At 38.4% G+C, this 20,996-nt stretch overlaps 1 long non-coding RNA gene across 1 annotated transcript in view; it reads left to right on the forward strand.

Moving 5' to 3' along the window:
- The first annotated feature begins 465 nt into the window (after positions 1 to 465).
- LOC148002474 (uncharacterized) overlaps positions 466 to 20,996 on the forward strand; it is a 98,437-nt gene continuing 77,906 nt past the window's right edge. Inside the window, exons 1-2 of the long non-coding RNA XR_015632958.1 lie at positions 466 to 579; positions 4,489 to 4,588. This is a non-coding gene — a long non-coding RNA (uncharacterized LOC148002474). The remainder of the gene's footprint in view (positions 580 to 4,488; positions 4,589 to 20,996) is intronic.

Here is a 20,996-nt window from a genome sequence, read left to right on the forward strand (position 1 = left end):
CCCTTGTCCTCCGGGTACCAATCCTGGCTGGTACACCAAGTCTCACCAGGACTAAGCACATACTCTCCCACTGAGGACATACAAGGCAGGCCAGATAGAGGAAAGGGATCCAAAGGCAAGCAACAGAGTCAAAATCAAAGAGGGATCCTGCTCTAATGTTAGAGGACCCTCATGAAAACCAAGCTTCATAACTGCTACACGTATATAGAGGTCCTAGGTCCAGTCCATGCATGAACTTTGGTTGGGGGTTCAGTCTTGGTGAGCACCCATGGGTCCAGGTTATTTGGCTCCCTAGGTCTTCTTGTGGTATCGTTGACCCATCCAGCTGCTCCAATACCCTGGCTCTTCAACAAGACTCCGTGAGCTCAGCCAAATGTTTAACTGTGGGTCTCTGCAGCTGTTTCCATCTGCCGTTGAATAGAACCTCTCAGAGGACAGTTACGCTAGGCTTCTATCTGTAAGCATAGAACAGGATCATTAAATACCGTCAGGAGTTGGCTCTCTCACATTGGGCAAGTCAATGGTTGGCTATTCCCTCAATCTCTGCTCCATCTTTATCCCTACATAACTTATAACAAGGTAAATTTGATGTCAAAGACTTTGTAGGTCCCTATCGCTTCCCTAACAGCCCTGCTTCAGGAGATGAAAACTTCAGTTTCCATTGCTCCCTGCTAGGGTTTCAGCTAAAGTCACTCCCATATCCTGCCAGGATCTTCCTACATCCCAGGTCTCTGTCTTGTACCAGAGATGTCCTCCTCTGATTTCTCTTAATCCTCCCAGCCCTCTCACCTGCTACCCCTGCTCTCCCCATACCTGATTCCCATCCCAGTTCCCTTCTCCATCCCCTTGTTCTCCCAGGTCATGCTCTCCCTATACATCCAGTGTCTAATTTACTTCCTCTTTTGAATGAGATTCAAGCATCCTCCCTTGGACCCCTCTTGCTACTTAGCTTCTTTGGGTCTGTGGATTTTAATGTACTTTATGGCTAATATCCACTTATAAGTAAGTACATACCATGCAAGTCTTTCTGGGTCTGGCTTACCTCACTCAGGATGATATTTTTAGGTCTATCCATTTGCCTACAAATTTCATGATGTCCATGTTTTTAATAGTTGAGTAGTATTTGTGTAAATGAGCTGAGTCCATTGTGTAAATGAACCTCATTTCTTTTTTCCAAATTGGATATTTTTTTAATTTTCATTTCAAATGTTATCCCCTTTTCCTGTTTCCCGTGCATAAACCTCCTATCTTATCCCCCCTCCTCCTGCTTCTATGAGGGTGTTTTCCCACTCGACCATCTACCCCTTCCTGCCTCCCTGCCCTGGCATTTCCCTATACTGGGGCATTGAGCCTTTGCAGGACCAAGGGCTTCTCCACCCTCTGGTGCCCAACAAGGCCATCCTCTGCTATATATGCAGCTGGAGCCATGGGTCTGTCCATGTGTACTCTTTGGGTGGTGCTTTAGTCCCTGGAGGCTCTGGTTGGTTGGTATTGTTGTTCTTAAGGGGTTGTAAGCCCCTTCAGCTCCTTCAATCCTTTCTCTAACTCCTCCAGTGGGGACCCTGTTCTCAGTTCAATGGTTGGCTGCTAACATTCACCTCTGCATTTGTCATGCTCTGGAAGAGCCTCTTAAGAGACAGCTATATATCGTTGAGGGAAATCGAGGTTTCTGGCTATTTTGAATAAAGCTGCTATGAACAGAGTTGTACAAGAAGTTTCTTTGTAGTATTGTGGAACATACTGGTCTTGAGGTAGAACTATTCCTAATTTTCTGAGAAACTGTACAACCAAATTGGTTATACAAGCTTGCACTTCCACCAGTAATGGAGGAGTATTTCCCTTGGTCTATATACTTGACAGCATGAGTTATCATTTTTGATCCTAGCCATTCTGACAGGTATAAGATGGACTCTCAGAGTCATTTTGATTTGCATTTCCTTGATGACTAAGGATATTGAACATGTCTTTAAGTGTTTCTCAGCCATTAGAGATTCCTCTGTTGAGAGTTCTCTTTAGCTCTATATCCCACTTTTTAAAGTTGATAATTTGGTTTGTTGGTTTCTAATTTCTTGAGTTCTTTATATATGTTGGATATTAGCCCCCTTTCAGCTGTAGGATTGGTAAAGATCTTTTTCCATTCTCTAGGTTGTGATCTTGGCCTATTGATAGTATCCTTTGCCTCACTGATGCTTTTCAGTTTCCTGAGGTTCCCATTCATTAATGGATGATCTTATTACCTGAGCTGTTTTCGTTCTATTCAGGAAGTTGTCTCCTGTACGAATATGTTCAAGAATACTTCGCACTTTCTCTTCTACTACTATGTTTAGTGTATCTAGTTTTGTGTTGAGGTCTTTGATTCACTTGGACTTGAGTTTTGTGCAGCGTTAAAATACGGATCTATTTTCATTCTTTTACATGTAGACATCCCATTAGACCAGCAACATTTGTTGAACATGCTTTCTCTTTTTCAATGTATGATTTTGACTTCTGTCAAATATCAAGTGTCCATAGAAACATAAGTTTATTTTTGAGTCTTCAATTCTATTCTGTTGGTCAACCTGTCTGTTTTTACATTAATACCTTGCAGTTTTTATCTTTATCTATTTATTGTTCAGTAGTACAGCATGAAATCAGGGATGGTGATAGTTACAGAAGTTCTTTTATTGTACAGTGTTGTTTTTGCTATCCTGGCTTTTTTATTCTTCCATATGAAGTGGAGAGTTACTCTTTCAAGGTCTGAAAAGAATTGCGTTGGAATTTTGATGGTGATTGCATTTGGCAAGATGGCTGTTTTTACTATATTAATCCCAATGTTCCATGAGCATGGAGATATTTCTATTTTCTGATTTCTTCTTCAATTTCTTCAGAGAGTTGAAATTCTTGTCATACATATCTTTCATTTGCTTGGTTAGACTTACACCAAGATATTTTATATTATTTGTGTCTATTATAAAGGGTGCTTTTTCCCTGATTTCTTTCTCATCCCACTTATCATTTGTATAAAGGAAGGCTACTAATTATTTTGAGTTAATTTTGTATCCAGCCATTTTAACAGGGCCACTTTCCCAGATTCTTACATGTAGGCAGGCCTTTAAGTCTGCTGTCTTTGCTTCCCTGTCATGGTAATTCTATCTCTCTCTTACCTTTGGTTCTTTGCCCACACAACTCAATAGTTCTACTTTTGTCTTCCTGCCCAGCCATTGACTGTACAACAATCTTTATTATCAGTCAAAGCCAGCTAGAGGCAGGGACCCTCAGTGAACGGAAGCATAGCTTTTGGGAGCTGAATTAAGACAAAACATTACAATTGTTTCCCAATATCTCATCCTTTCTGTCCAATAAAAAAAGCCTCTTTTCTCAGACATAAATTGAGCACAGCCATATCAATTATGTGAATTATAAACTATGATATATGTCTGTTCTCTTTGCTTCCCTGTCATGGTGATTCCCTCAGTCTCTTGCCTAAAAGTCCCACTTCTGTCTATGGCAATTCTTTATTACCAATCAAAGCCAACTGAGGGCAGGGACCCTCAGCCTCAGGAGGGCTTTGGGGAACTGAATTAAAACAAAGCATTAGAATTATTTCCCAACTGTTTTCAAATAGGTGTGCTGATTTCTTTCTATCCAATTTGTAAATCCTTGATCTTCTTTAATTGTAATATTTCTCTAGCTAGAACTTCAAGTTCTGTATTGAATAGTTTCACCAAGAAATATCTTGGGGTGACTCTAACCAAGCAAGTGAATGATCTGTTTGAGAAGAACTTTAAGAACTGAAGAAAGAAAGGAAGTTGAGAGTAGACTATCTTTTCTTGTCCCTAATTTTAGTAGAAGTGGTTCATACTTATGTTTCTCTCCACTTAGTTTGAGGGTTGCTGTCAGATTGTTATAAATTGCCTTTATTTTGTTTAGGTGTATGCCTTGAATCCATGATCTCTCCAAGACTTTTATTGTGAAAGGTGTGAAATTTTTATCCAAAGCTTTTTCAATATCTAATGAGACGATTGTACAGTTTTTATTTTCTTTTAGTTTGTTTATATGGTGGATTACACTGATGAAGTTTTGTATGTTGAACCATCTCTTCATCCCTGGGATGAAGTCTACTTGATCATGGTGGATGATGATCTTGATGTGTTCTTGGATTCTGTTTACAAGTGTTTTATTGAGCATTTTAAATCAATGTTCATGGGGCAAATTAGTCTGAAATTTTCTTTGTTAAGTCTTTCTGTGGTTTAGGTATCACGATGTCTATGGCATCTAGAAAGAGTTTGGCAATGTTCTTTCTGTTTCTATTTTATGGAATAGTTTGAAGAGTATTGATATTAGTTCTTCTTTGAAAGTATGGTGGAATTCTACACTAAAATCAACTGCCCCTGGGCTTCTTTTTGTTAGGAGACTTCTGATGACAGCCTCTATTTCCTTATATTATAAGGAGTTATAAGATTATTTAAATAATTTGCCTCATCTTTTTTTTTTTATTCTTTTTTTCAGAGCTGGGGACCGAACCCAGGGCCTTGTGCTTGCTAGGCAAGTGCTCTACCACTGAGCTAAATTCCCAACCCCATGTTTGCCTCATCTTAATTTAACATTGGTAAGTGAAATCTATTAAAGAAAATAATTTATTTTGTTTAGATATTCCAAGTTTGGTGAGGAGAGGCTTTGGAAGTAAGAAGATCTAATGATCCTTAGCATCTGTTATATCACCCTTTTTATTTCTGATTTTTTAAATTTGGATTCTGTCTTTCTTCCTTTTAGTTAGTTTGCCTAAGGGGTTGTCTGTCTTGTTGATTTGTTTTCTCAAAGAACTAGTATTTTTTTTTTGATTCTTTGTATTGTTCTCTTTGTTTCTAATCGATTGATTTCAGCCCTGATTTTGATTATTTTTTGCCATCTATTCCTCTTGGTGTGTCAGTGTGTGTGTGTGTTCATGTTTGTGTGTGCTTTTGTGTGTGTGTGTGTGTGTGTGTGTGTGTGTGTGCGTGTGTGCATGTGTGTGTGTGTGTGTGTGTGTGTGTGTGTGTGTGTGTGTGTGTGTGTGTGTTTAAGAGCCTTCAATGTACATTTAAATTGCTGGTTTGCGATATCTCCAATTTCCTTATTAAGGTACTTAGTGCATGAACTTTCTTACCCAGTTTTCATCGTGTCTCGTAAGTTTGGATAATGTTGTGCCTTCCTTTTTATTAATCTGGAAAGTCTTACTTTCTTATTTCTTCCCTGATGTAGCGATCACTGACTATAAAGTTGTTCAGTTTCCATGAATTTGTAGGCTTTCTGTTGTTTTTGCTGTTGAATTCTAGCTTTAATTCATGGTGGTCTGATAAAATACAAAGTGTTACTTCAATATTCATGTATCTGTTGAGGTTCACTTTGTGACTGAGTATATGGTAAACTTTGGAGAAGGCTCCTTGAGGTGTGAGGATAAGGTATATTCTTTTATGTTTGGATGAAATATTCTGTAGTTATTGGTTAGGTTCATGGATTCATAATATCTGTTAGTTTCATTAGTTCTCTGTTTAGGTTTTGTTTCAATGACCTGTTCATTTTTGAACATTGGTATTGAAGTCTCCCACTATAAATGTGTGAAGTTCAAAATGTGATTTAAAATTTATTAATGTTTACTTTATAAATGTGGTTATACTTCCATTTGGGCCAAAAATGTTGATGGACTTTTTCTTTGATGAATATGAAGTGTCCTTCCCCATCTCTTTTGGTTAATTTGATAGAAAGTTTATTTTATTAGATATTTGAATTGCTACTCTAGCTTGCTTCTTCAGTCAGTTTGCTTGGAGAACCCTTTTCCTGCCCTTTACTCTGAATGTCTGTCTTTTTTGCTGAGGTGTGTTTCTTATATGCAGTAGAATGATGGATCATGTTTTCATATTCATCTGATTAGCTTTTGTCTTTTTACTGGGGAATCTAGTCCACTGATATTGAGAGAGATTAATTACCAATGATCGTTAATTTCTGCTATTTTTACATTGGTGATGATAGTTTTGGTTTTGCTGGTCCATACCAGCAAATATTTATTTCCTGTGTTTTCTTAGGTGTAGTTAAAATATTTCTTATTGACATGTATTCATTGTTCTTGGTGTTGAGTTTCATATAGACAATTTCTTCCAAATAGATAATATTTACCTCAGTCCATTTCTCTACCCTTGGTCTCCCTTCTCTATTTCATGACATTATTTTTAAGATGAATTCCACAGAATCAAAGAGAAAGCATACCTTTTTGCAATGTCAGAAAAAAAATATGTCTAACTGCAATTCAGTATTTTCAAGGCTTGGAATAAGAATATAGGTCATAGAGTAATACTTTTCATATTTAATACATGGAATTTGGAAGTTAATAGAAGGTAGATCAAGTCATGTGTGATCTGAGAGCAGGAAGCTGAACAGGGGAAGGTGGGAAGAGAGACATGTAATAGGGAAGGCAATAGGGGAAGGAGATGGATAAGGGCAAAGTATAATATCATGTGGGAAAAAATATCTAAAATTTAAATTTGATGCTGTAAGTTCCAAACATCCTGCTAATTTGGGTCAATAAAATATGCCCTGCTAATGATCTATTTCATGTATGTATGTATGTATGTATGTATGTATGTATGTATGTATGTATATTCTCTCATCTCAACTTCTCTCATGTATCCCCACTTCAATTTCTCCTCCCTGTGCTTACCCCAGGCTCCCTCCATCCACTCCTTGTTTCCCACAGATCCACCCCATCCATTTCTGTCACCCCTCAGTCAAGAGAAGGCTCCCTAGCAACATCAACCTAACTTGGCATAAGAAGCTACAGTAGGAACAGGTACATAGATATCATCACATCCCGGCTGGACAAAGCTGCCCAGCAGGAGGAAAGGGTTCCCACAAGTAGGCAAAAGAGTCAGGCACAGCTCCTGCTCCCACTATTAGGATCCACACAAAAACTCCCAGGTATATAATATGTATGTAAAGCACTTAGGTCACACTACTACAATACCAAGGATCAGCCTCGGCTTGGAGAGGGGTTATGAGAGAAGGGGTGTCTGACAGCAGCGAAAAGAACTCAGAAAAGAATGACACAAAGTCAAATCGTGGATACAAGCTGATGGCCTTTGTTCTACTCGATATAGCATTTCCAGTCTGCTTCACTGTTCTGCTTTCTCTCTGGAGATTTCTCTGTCTGTATTCTGCTTGCTTGGTATTCTAAGAGATCTCTCTGGCCATGCCTTGCTTGCTTGTGTGTGTGTGTGTGTGTGTGTGTGTGTGTGTGTGTGTGTGTGTCTACGTCTGTCAGTTCTCCAAGCAGTTTTCTTTTTATGCTAAAAAATTCTCTGGACAACTCATCTCCTGAAGAACTCAGGTCCAGTCTTGTCTTTTACATATTAATCTAGTCATTTACTTCAGGTTTCCTTCAGATTACTTTATGAATCAGGATTCTATGACCTCAGCCCTTTGATTCTTAGGGGACAGGAAGCATATTTTTTTCTTAATATTGCAAAAGAATTCAGAGATCTGTCTACCTTTGTTAAGCACAGCTCATAGGTAGTTGGGTGAAATCTTGCCCTGAAATTACCATTTCTACCATACCTAGGTCTAATCTTGCTGTGTCCCAGGCTGATCTTGAACTCAGGAATCTGCCTGCTTTTATATCTTTCTGGCAAACTGGCTTATAATGTAGGTGCCTTTGTTCCTTTAGATTCATGAAGTCATTCATAATTCATATTGCATCCTTACATTTTGCATAGTTGAGAAATTATATATATTTTGAACTCATGTATTCTGAGCTCTTTCCCATAGCCTTAAGAGCTGTCCGGAAGGTTCCAGTGTTTACCATTTTGCTGAGACATTAACACACCTTCCACTCCTGGACTCATGCTGTTTCTAATTTCAAGGAATCGTTACCATCAACAGGGAGACCATTCCTCAGAGGAATGTGAAAATATGTACATTATTATACGAACAAACCTTATGCCCAGCCATTGACCTTGTGGAGGCTCACACAGGACCCTGTCCCCACCTGACCCCACTACAGGCTCTCTGATGTCTTGCTTAAGCTTCTTGAATTATAGCCTTTTTGTCAATTGATTTTGTGGGCTGGCCTTGTTTTCTGCGCTGTGTCCCTACCCCATCTGGTTCCTTGGATGCTTCCTTCCCTGAGCTCCACCTAAAGTTCAGCTAGGTACTCTGCATCTGCTTCCATCAGAAGCTGAAGTCTTTTTTTTTTAATCTTTATTAACTTGAGTATTTCTTATTTACATTTCAATTATTCCCTTCCCGGTTTCCGGGCCAACATACCCTCCCCTTCTATATGGGCTTCCCCTCCCCATCCTCCCCCCATTACGGCCCTCCCCCCAACAATCACGTTCACTGGGGGGTCAGTCTTGGCAGGACCCAGGGCTTCCCCTTCCACTGGTGCTCTTACTAGGATATTCATTGCTACCTATGAGGTCAGAGTCCAGGGTCAGTCCATGTATAGTCTTTGGGTAGTGACTTAGTCCCTGGAAGCTCTGGTTGCTTGGCATTGTTGTACATATGGGGTCTCGAGCCCCTTCAAGCTCTTCTAGACCTTTCTCTGATTCCTTCAACGGGGGTCCCGATCTCAGTTCAGTGGATTGCTGCTGGCATTCGCCTCTGTATTTGCTGTATTCTGGCTGGTCTCTCAGGAGAGATCTATATCCAGTTCCTGTCAGCCTGCACTTCTTTGCTTCATCCATCTTGTCTAATTGAGTGGCTGTATATGTATGGGCCACATGTGGGGCAGGCTCTGAATGGGTGTTCCTTCTGCCTCTGTTTTAATCTTTGCCTCTCTATTCCCTGCCAAGGGTATTCTTGTTCCCCTTTTAAAGAAGGAGTGAAGCATTCGCATTTTGATCATCCATCTTGAGTTTCATGTGTTCTGTGCATCTAGGGTAATTCAAGCAATTGTGCTAATAGCCACTTATCAATGAGTGCATACCATGTATGTTTTTCTGTGATTGGGTTGCCTCACTCAGGATGGTATTTTCCAGTTCCATCCATTTGCCTATGAATTTCATAAAGTCATTGTTTTTGATAGCTGAGTAATATTCCATTGTGTAGATGTACCACATTTTCTATATTCATTCCTCTGTTGAAGGGCATCTGGGTTCTTTCCAGCTTCTGGCTATTATAAATAAGGCTGCTATGAACATAGTGGAGCATGTGTCTTTGTTATATGTTGGGGCATCTTTTGGGTATATGCCTAAGAGAGGTATAGCTGGATCCTCAGGGGTTCAATGTCCAATTTTCTGAGGAACCTCCAGACTGATTTCCAGAATGGTTGTACCAGTCTGCAATCCCACCAACAATGGAGGAGTGTTCCTCTTTCTCCACATCCTCACCAGCATTTGCTGTCACCTGAGTTTTTGATCTTAGCCATTCTCACTGGTGTGAGGTGAAATCTCAGGGTTGTTTTGATTTTCATTTCCCTTATGACTAAAGATGTTGAACATTTCTTTAGGTGTTTCTCAGCCATTCGGCATTCCTCAGCTGTGAATTCTTTGTTTAGCTCTGAAGCCCATTTTGAAGTCTTTTGTCTTTTTGATGACTATGTCTCCTAGGCTCTCATTCCAGCACACTCTATAGTCAGAACAAATTTTAGTTAGAAGGTATTGTGACTGACTTACTCTCTTTCCTCTTCAGATCATACAAATAATTTCTTCTCATATTTTTAATCTATATTTTTCTATTCTTCAATATATTTATTCATTCCTTATTGATAATAACACTTCAAGTATTAAAGACATCAATCTTCAGATTTTAACATGTTCCAAATATTTTTAAAATAATTTTTCACTAAATTTCATGTTACAGTTTCTTCTTAACATGTAGAAATTTCATTCTTTTGAATAGTTATTTTATAATTTCCCCTATAGCATTTCTATGTTAAGGACTAGTGTTAGGCATATTTTAAAATTACAAGCATATTACATTTTTGTAGTAGAAATTAGGTCTGCTCACTTTAAAATTAACTTTATTTAGCAAGTATATTAATGTATCCCATGAAGGGATCATTTGATTTTATGTTTTATAAATGAACTGAATGCCCTGATGTGTATGCTGTGGTTAAATATCAGTGATACTTCCAAATAAATATTCATTAATGGCTTTATCATCGCATGTCCTGCTAGAGTGACAATGGTCTAGTCAGAATCATTAGGATTGCCTGTGAGTCTGTGGGAATACAGTGTTGGCTCCAGACCTAGTGGCTCAGACCCTGGATTTAATCATGATAGCCAAGACTTGCATGAAGCCCTGCTTTAATTCACTCATTCCTAAGTCTCTCACTAGCTAATGATTTCCCATTGTAGTATACCAGTTTTGCTTTGAAATTTTTAGATATTATATTTTATATTTATTTTTAATTAATGTTATATTATTCTGTTCCAAAAATATTTTTTCAGCCATGTTAACATGACATACACTGTAAACATTGTCAGGGAGATTTTTGTCAATTTGTAATACATAAAACATTACGTGTGCCCCTTGAAGATTTTATTTTGAGAAATAAAACATCCCAGAAATGACTAGATCTAGAAACATTCTGAGGTTTGGATATTGTGAGATAAATTTGGATATTACTGCAAAAGTAATTTTATTTCTTCTTCACTTCTTGGCTACATTTCAATAATTTTTATGTTATGACAATTCGAATTTTATTCAGTTTAGCTTAGGTTTGTTTATTTGATTCTCTTATAGTTTAATCATTTGTATTTAATAACTTTAAATTTAAATTTTTGTCTTATTGATATAACTTGAGAAACAAAATTTTATTCATTTCAAGTATATTTGTATATGTTGTGATAACTTGATATATGTATGAGATACTTCATTATGAAATAATTACTTCATTGGTCAAATAATGGTACCACATGTAGTGAATTTGTCTTGACTTAGGATGTTTAAGAACTCAACTACTTAAGAAATTTCAAGTATACACTATACAGTTCAATATTATTAACTATAATTGTTCTGTTAGAGACTTTAGTCTCCCAAACTCAACTTAAAACTGAAATTTTGTACTCTTAGATAAACATTTCCTTCACTTACCTGACTCTTGAGGAAACCCAGAACAACTCACTTAAAAGAATGTGACATTTGATTTTTAAGAAATCCACATATAAGTGAAATCATACATCATTTGCTTTTCTATTCTTGGTTTTTTAAACTTATCATATAGCCCTCAGGTTCACCCATATTGAAACAAATGGCAATATTCTTTTTCTTTTGAATTAATACCAATGTGCATATATATATATATATATATATATACATGTTAATCACATTTGGGGTATGCATTCATTCTTCAGTTGATGTCTTAGTCTATTTTATGTTGATTCAAAAGACTACTTGAAACTTAAGGATGTTAGATAAATGGCTCACCAGTTAAAAGCCTATAGTGTTCTTGTAGCGGATCCTAGTTCAGCTCCCAGTATATCAGGTACCACACAAGTACCTGTAATTCTGCCTTCTGGGGATCTTCTATCTTCTCGTGCCTGTGTTGGCTCCTGCACATTTGTGTACATACTTATACATGCAGACATGTACATAATTAAAAATTACAAGTAAATAATAGAATATTCTGGAATAATTTATACAGCAAAGGTATTTATTTTGGCTTGTTCTGGGGGCTCCAATGTCCAAAAGGTTATGTTGGCGTGAGGCTGGCATTTTGGGAGTAATTGCGCTGCTTACTAAAACGGTGAAAGTGCCAAAGGCCAGGCAAGTGCATGTGAAATGGGAACAGAAAAAAAGGGGTCTGGATGAACAGCTTGCTATTGTGTTAACTAATTCCCTCTCATGGAAATTGCATCAATCAATTTTCAAGGGTAATGTTACCATGACCTAAAATGCTTCCTATTAAGCCTCATTTCCTAACGGCCACACTGAAGGTCAGGCTTCCAACTCATGAACTTTCCTAGGTCATGCTCAAATCATGTTAATGGGATCTTATTTGTTTTGATAGCTCAGCTGTGAATAATGCTGGCATGATCATGGGAGTGCAGGGCTATGCTTGCCTACTTCCTCCATTTCCTTTGGATAGGCACTCAAGATTTCTTGATGATGAATTAGTTCAACTTTTAATTTTTTTGAGTAACTTCTACACTATTTCCCATAAAAACTAGATTCACTTCCTTTCCCTCTGAAAGTATAGAAGCTCTCCTTTTCCTTCACATCTTTTTAAGGTTTAATTCTTCAACAAATGTTTATGAAAAATGTGTGTATGCACTTGCAGCAGAATGAAACTAAGTCCTTAACATACAGTGCTTCCCCCACCCCCAAAATCAACTCTCAGTGGACCAAAGGCTTAATTAAATCTTGAAACTTTGAAATTTCTAGAAGAAAACACAAAAGTCCCATGATATTTTTTTGGCACTGATCATTTGGATAAGACTCCAAAAATAAGGTAACAAAAAATGAAAACAGGCCAAAAGTCTGCACAATGAAAATATGATCTACAGAAAACAATTAACAGCTTGCCAAAAATAACTTGGGTAACAGCTTAATAACCACACATAGGAGGAAATTTAAAAGATCAATCAAGAAAACCACGAACTGACTATCAAACAAGCAAAGGACTGAATGAATTTTCTCAAAAGATCACATGAACTATGGCCAGCAAATATATGAATAAAGTCTATTGTCAGTAATCATTGAATAAACTGAGGTTAAAGCCATAGACAGAAATCATCTCCAATCTATTAGGGTGGCTGTTATCAAGAAAAGGGAAGGAAGTGTGGCATGATGAAGAAAGGAAGCACTGGAAATAGAGAAGAGAATTTTTTTAGAAAGGAAGGGAATAGTCTCACTAGTGATCAGTTATAGTTGAAGGGAATGGAATGCATTGAGGAAACCAGTGCTCCCGGCCTGTTGGAATGTTGCCTTCTACCTCCAGTTTGACCTTGTGCAGGTCTTGTGCAGGTCCCTGTAGCTCCTGTGAGTTCATGAGTGCAACATCTATGTCTCATCCAAAAGACAGTATTTCAATAACAATTAAAAGCTACGTGACCTCTTTTCCCATATGTTTAAAAGAAACTATCAATATCTGTCTGTCTTCACATGCACAAGCTTGCAGAGGTTAAGAGAAAAGTTACAACCAAAAGGGACCACTGAGACCTACTCAAGGAGCTCTTGTCAGTGGAAGCTTTCCAAGAAAAGTATTCTCTAGGAGAGAGGGGTAACATATGTAAGAACCATCTCTTCATTGTGAAAGCAAAACACATAATGCCTTTAGGCAGATAAGAACTTTTGTGGCAAGCACCCACAATGTTGGCAAGGAGTAACCAAGGAAGACAGGGAGGTAGACGTAGGGATGCGATGTGCTAGTAAGGATGACACACACAGCCAGGATTATGAGTGGAGGCCAGAGTACAACCTTACCTATTGGTCTTCATCTTCTTAGATTTTTTTAAAAAATAATTACAGGCTGATATTTATAATGAGTTGCATTAGAAACTTTCTCATCAAGGGTTTGTAACCCCAGATGCTACAGAGGGAGTGAGAAGACCCATTTCATTTTTCCTCATTTGGTTAAGAAACAGATTGATTATGTTGAAGTAGCCATTCATTGCAAAAAAATATCATGGAAGTAAAAGGTCTTAAAATTTTAAGATGAGAGGGATAAATGGTCTGTTAGTAATAATACTTGAACTTTGCTCATTTTAGCTAATAGCCGTCTCTGGTTTAGCAATAACTGGATATGTGGAAACAAAATGTGGAGGCAAATAAAATGGAGATCAAGGCCTGCACAAAGGCACTCGCCTGTCCAGAATCAAATGTTTTAAATTTTGTTTATTTTATGCATTTTAATTTATTAAATGAATGTGAAAATTCAATTATTTTAATTTAACCTTTTAACTGACCTCTTACACATTAGAAGGATGCTTAGCACACAGCTGGAGCTGTGTGTGAGTTTTCTGTGATGATAATTATGATGATGGTGATGACAGTGATGGTGACCAGCCCTCTTTCTTGACTCCTTCTCAGAACACACATTAAAGATGTATTGTTCAAGATGATTAGGCACAAAAACAAAGAAATTAAAATATCATAGAGGTTTGAAACCAAATAAACAACAGCAGCCAACCTAGTGAACAACCAAATAACCTGGGTTGCGCAAGGTGCCCAGCACTGTTGGCAGGCGTCATCTGAGTACACACACACAGTTTCTCCGAATACATTGTGCTGACCAATTTTATGTCAACTCAACACAAGCTATAGTCATTTGGGAAGAGGAAACCTCAGTGAGGAAATGTCTTCACAAGATTGGGATGTGATAAAGCCCATGAGCTTCTTCTCAATTCATGGTTGATGTGGGAGGTGTCCTTCCTAGGCTGGAGGTCTTATGTTATGTGTTTATAAAAAGGTAAATGGGGGGATATGTTCTATGGAGGTGTGGTGAGATATGGGGGAAGGGGGTGCCTCTGCAGGCCCATGCTGAGGCATCCCTTCCTGAGGGACCAGTCATATGGGTATAGAATAGAATAGTTTATTCAGGACATGGGGAAGGGAGTTAAGAGGGTAGTAGGGGCAGAGAAAGGCAGAGAGAGAGAGAGAGAGAGAGAGAGAGAGAGAGAGAGAGAGAGAAAGAGAGAGAGAGAAGAAGTAGAGAAATAGAGACTGGCCATGAGCAGGGGAACAGGGGAGAGAGGGGGGAGGAGAATGGGGAAGAGAAATGACAAAGGGGGAAGAGGGGAAGACAGCAAGAGAGAGCAAGAGAGTTGGGGTGGGGGACAAGCTGTCCCTTTTATAGTGTCAGGCATACCTGGTTGTTGCCAGAAAACTGTGGGGTGGAGCTTAGACAGAATGCTAACATTGTGTGTTGTAATAAAGCAGGCTGGGAAAGCCATGATGAGCGAGGCAGTATGCAGCATTCTTCCATGGTCTGTTTTGGTCTTTGCTTTCAGGTTGTCTTGCATTCCTTCCTTGACATCTCTTCATGATGTATCGTGATTAGACTGTTTAAGCCAAATAAACCCTTTTCTCCAAGTTGCTTTTGGTAATAGTGCTTTCTCACAGCAATAGAAACCTTAAATAACAAATCAGTATACACAAGGTAATCTTCAGGTCTCATCAAGAAAGTATTTCTCTCATCAAAGAGGAAAACTACATTCTTTTTGGTTGCCATTGTTGAGGCAGAGGGCAGAGGTCATGGTGGTGAAGGAATACACAATATGAGCAATGGCTGAGCACATGGTAGCTCCAGGAAGAGTCTGAAATGACAGTCTACAATGCTGTCCTTAGTAGGACTCAAGAGAGGGAGCCCACTGTGAAATAGTGGACACTAACAACATATGCTTCAAAGCCATGGTAAATGCTTGTAACTACACCTTTCTCAAGCTGCAGTTTAATACAATTCTTCATGTTCCTGTGATCCCCAAGCACAAAATGATTTGGTTGCTACTTCATAAGTGTAATTTTGCTACTGTTAGGAATCATAATGTAAATATCTGCTATACAAGATATCTGATATATGACTCCTGTGAAAGCGTCATCTGTCCAAACAGGAGTTATGACCTACAGGTTAAGAACCGCTGGCTTAGCCGCCCTCACGGAGAGCTCAAGAGCAACACCCACGAGCAAACTTGAGCCTCGGAACCACAGGTAACACCAACTTTTCTGCTCCAAGTGACTTGCCTGGTGAACACAGGACACAGGCCCACAGGAACAGCTGAAGACCTGTAGACAGGAAAGACTACATGCCCGAAAGCAGAAGACACTGTTCCCATAACTGGCTGAAAGAAAACAGGAAAACAGGTCTACAGTACTCCAGACACACAGGCCTATAGGACAGTCTAGCCACTGTCAGAAATAGCAGAACAAAGTAACACCAGAGACAACCTGATGGCGAGAGGCAAGCACAGGAACCCAAGCAACAGAAACCAAGACTACATGGCATCATCAGAGACCAATTCTCGCACCAAAGCAAACACTGAATATCCAAACACACCATAATAGCAAGATCTAGATTTAAAATCATATTTGATCATGATGCTGGAGGACTTCAAGAAAGACGTGAAGAACTCCGTTAGAGAACAAGTAGAAGCCTACAGAGAGGAATCGCAAAAATCCCTGAAAGAATTCCAGGAAATCATAAATAAACAAATAGAAGCCCATAGAGAGGAGTCACAAAAATCCGTGAAAGAATTCCAGGAAATCATAAATAAACAAGTAGAAGCCCATAGAGAGGAGTCACAAAAATCCCTGAAAGAATTCCAGGAAAACACAATCAAACAGCTGAAGGAATTAAAAATGGAAATAGAAGCAATCACAAAAGAACATATGGAAACAACCCTGGATATAGAAAACCAAAAGAAGAGACAAGGAGCTGTAGATACGAGCTTCACCAACAGAATACAAGAGATGGAAGAGAGAATCTCAGGAGCAGAGGATTCCATAGAAATCATTGACTCAACTGTCAAAGATAATGTAAAGCGGAAAAAGCTACTGGTCCAAAACATACAGGAAATCCAGGACTCAATGACAAGATCAAACCTAAGGATAATAGGTATAGAAGAGAGTGAAGACTCCCAGCTCAAAGGACCAGTAAATATTTTCAACAAAATCATAGAAGAAAACTTCCCTAACCTAAAAAAAGAGATACCCATAGGCATACAAGAAGCCTACAGAACTCCAAATAGATTGGACCAGAAAAGAAACACCTCCCGTCACATAATAGTCAAAACACCAAATGCACAAAATAAAGAAAGAATATTAAAAGCAGTAAGGAAAAAAGGTCAAGTAACATATAAAGGCAGACCTATCAAAATCACACCAGACTTTTCTCCAGAAACTATGAAGGCCAGAAGATCCTGGACTGATGTCATACAGACCTTAAGAGAACACAAATGCCAGCCCAGGTTACTGTATCCTGCAAAACTCTCAATTAACATAGATGGAGAAACCAAGATATTCCATGACAAAACCAAATTTACACAATATCTTTCTACAAATCCAGCACTACAAAGGATAATAAATGGTAAAGCCCAACATAAGGAGGCAAGCTATACCCTAGAAGAAGCAAGAAACTAATCATCTTGGCAACAAAACAATGAGAAGAAAAGCACACAAACATAACCTCACATCCAAATATGAATATAACAGGAAGCAATAATCACTATTCCTTAATATCTCTCAACATCAATGGCCTCAACTCCCCAATAAAAAGACATAGATTAACAAACTGGATACGCAACGAGGACCCTGCATTCTGCTGCCTACAGGAAACACACCTCAGGGACAAAGACAGACACTATCTCAGAGTGAAAGGCTGGAAAACAACTTCCCAAGCAAATGGTCGGAAGAAGCAAGCTAATATGGTCGGAGTAGGCATTCTAATATCAAATAAAATCAATTTTCAACTAAAAGTCATCAAAAAAGATAAGGAAGGACACTTCATATTCATCAAAGGAAAAAATCCACGAAGATGAACTCTCAATCCTAAATATCTATGCCCCAAATAAAAGGGCACCTACATACGTAAAAGAAACCTTACTAAAGCTCAAAACACACATTGCACCTCACACAATAATAGTAGGAGATTTCAACACCCCACTCTCATCAATGGACAGATCATGGAAACAGAAATTAAACAAGGCGTAGACAGACTAAGAGAAGTCATGAACCAAGTTGACTTAACAGATATTTATAGAACATTCTATCCTAAAGCAAAAGGATATACCTTCTTCTCAGCTCCTCATGGTACTTTCTCCAAAATTGACCACATAATTGGTCAAAAACAGGCCTCAACAGATACACAAAGATAGAAATAATCCCATGCGTCCTACCAGACTACCACGGGCTAAAGCTGGTCTTCAATAAGAATAAGGGAAGAACGCCCACATATACATGGAAGTTGAACAATGCTCTATTCAATGATAACCTGGTCAAGGAAGTAATAAAGAAAGAAATTAAAGGCTTCTTAAATTTCATGAAAATGAAGGTACAACATACCCAAACTTATGGGACACAATGAAACCTGTGCTAAGAGGAAAACTCAGCGCTGAGTGCCTGCAGAAAGAAATAGGAAAGAGCATATGTCAGCAGCTTGACAGCACACCTAAAAGATCTAGAACAAAAAGAAGCAAATACACCCAGGAGGAGTAGAAGGCAGGAAATAATCAAACTCAGAGCTGAAATCAACCAAGTAGAAACAAAAAGGACCATAGAAAGAATCAACAGAACCAAAAGTTGGTTCTTTGAGAAAATCAACAAGATAGATAAACCCTTAGCCAGACTAACGAGAGGACACAGAGAGTGCGTCCAAATTAACAAAATCAGAAATGAAAAGGGAGACATAACAACAGATTCAGAGGAAATTCAAAAATCATCAGATCTTACTACAAAAACCTATATTCAACAAAACTTGAAAATCTTCAGGAAATGGACAATTTCCTAGACAGATACCAGGTACCGAAGTTAAATCAGGAACAGATAAACCAGTTAAACAACCCCATAACTCCTAATGAGATAGAAGCAGTCATTAAAGGTCTCCCAATCAAAAAGAGTCCAGGTCCAGATGGGTTTAGTGCAGAATTCTATCAGAACGTCATAGAAGACCTCATACCAATACTATCCAAACTATTCCACAAAATTGAAACAGATGGATCACGACCGAATACCTTCTACGAAGCCACAATTACTCTTATACCTAAACCACACAAAGAAAGACCCAACAAAGAAAGAGAACTTCAGACCAATTTCCCTTATGAATATCGACGCAAAAATACTCAGTAAAATTCTGGCAAACCGAATCCAAGAGCACATCAAAACTATCATCCACCATGATCAAGTAGGCTTCATCCCAGGCATGCAGGGATGGTGTACTATACAGAAAACCATCAACATGATCCATTATATAAACAAACTGAAAGAACAAAATCACATGATCATTTCATTAGATGCTGAGAAAGCATTTGACAAAATTCAACACCCCTTCATGATAAAAGTCCTGGAAAGAATAGGAATTCAAGCCCCATACCTAAACATAGTAAAAGCCATATACAGCAAACCAGTCTCTAACATTAAACTAAAGGGATAGAAACTTGAAGCAATGCCACTAAAATCAGGGAGACAAGGCTGCCCACTCTCTCCCTTATTATTAATATAGTTCTTGACGTTCTAGCCAGAGCAATCAGACAACAAAAGGAGATCAAGGGGATATAGATTGGAAAAGAAGAAGTCAAAATATCACTATTTGCAGATTATATGATAGTATATTTAAGTGATCCCAAAAGTTCCACCAGAGAACTACAAAAGCTGATAAACAACTTCAGAAAAGTGGCTGGGTATAAAATTAACTCAAATAAATCAGTAGCCTTCCTCTACACAAAAGAGAAACAAGCCGAGAAAGAAATTAGGGAAACGACACCCTTCATAATAGTCCCAAATATTATAAAGTACCTCAGTGTGACTTTAACCAAGCAAGTAAAAGATCTGTACAAATAGAACTTCAAGCCTCTGAAGAAAGAAATTGAAGAAGATCTCAGAATATGGAAAGATATCCCATGCTCATGGATTGGCAGGATTAATATAGTAAAAATGGCCTTTTTACCAAAAGTGATCTACAGATTCAATGCAATCCCCATCAAAATTCCAATCCAATTCTTCAAAGAGTTAGACAGAAAAATTTCCAAATTCATCTGGAATAACAAAAAGCCCTGGATAGCTAAAACTATCCTCAACAATAAAAGAACCTCAGGGGGAATCACTATCCCTGAACTCAAGCAGTATTACAGAGCAATAGTGATAAAAACAGCATGGTATTGGTACAGAGCCAGACAGATAGAGCAATGGAACAGAATTGAAGACCCAGAAATGAACCTACACACCTATGGGCACTTGATTTTTGACAAAAGTGTCAAAACCATCCAATCGAAAAAAGATAGCATTTTCAGCAAATGGTGCTGGTTCAACTGGAGGTCAACATGTAGAAGAATGCAGATCGGTCCATGCTTATCACCCTGTACAAAGCTTAAGTCCAAGTGGATCAAGGACCTCCACATCAAACCAGATACACTCAAACTAATGGAAGAAAAACTAGGGAAGCATCTGGAACACATGGGCACTGGAAAAAATTTCCTGAACAAAACACCAATGGCTTATGCTCTAAGATCAAGAATCGACAAATGGGATCTCATAAAACTGCAAAGCTTCTGTAAGGCAAAGGACACTGTGGTTAGGACAAAACGGCAACCAACAGATTGGGAAAAGATCTTTACCAATCCTACAACAGATAGAGGCCTTATATCCAAAATATACAAAGAACTCAAGAAGTTAGACTGCAGGGAGACAAATAACCCTATTAAAAAATGGGGTTCAGAGCTAAACAAAGAATTCACAGCTGAGGAATGCCGAATGGCTGAGAAACACCTAAAGAAATGTTCAACATCTTTAGTCATAAGGGAAATGCAAATCCAAAGAACACTGAGATTTCACCTCATACCAGAGAGAATGGCTAAGATCAAAAACTCAGGTTACAGCAAATGCTGGTGAGGATGTGGAGAAAGAGGAACACTCCTTCATTGTTGGTGGGATTGCAGACTGGTACAACCATTCTGAAAATCAGTCTGGAGGTTCCTCAGAAAATTGAACATTGAACTACCTGAGGACCCAGCTATACCTCTCTTGGGCATATACCCAAAAGATGCCCCAACATATAAAAAAGACACGTGCTCCACTATGTTCATAGCAGCCTTATTTATAATAGCCAGAAGCTGGAAAGAACCCAGATACCCTTCAACAGAGGAATGAATACAGAAAATGTGGTACATCTACACAATGGAATATTACTCAGCTATCAAAAACAACGGCTTTATGAAATTCATAGGCAAATGGATGGAACTGGAAAATATCATCCTGAGTGAGGTAACTCAATCACAGAAAAACACACATGGTATGCACTCATTGATAAGTGGCTATTAGCCCAAATGCTTGAATTACCCTAGATGCACAGAACACATGAAACTCAAGATGGATTATCAAAATGCGAATGCTTCACT

This window comes from Rattus norvegicus, chromosome 11, assembly GCF_021556685.1.
Source record: "Rattus norvegicus strain SHRSP/BbbUtx chromosome 11, alternate assembly SHRSP_T2T, whole genome shotgun sequence".
Classification (NCBI taxonomy): domain Eukaryota; kingdom Metazoa; phylum Chordata; class Mammalia; order Rodentia; family Muridae; genus Rattus; species Rattus norvegicus.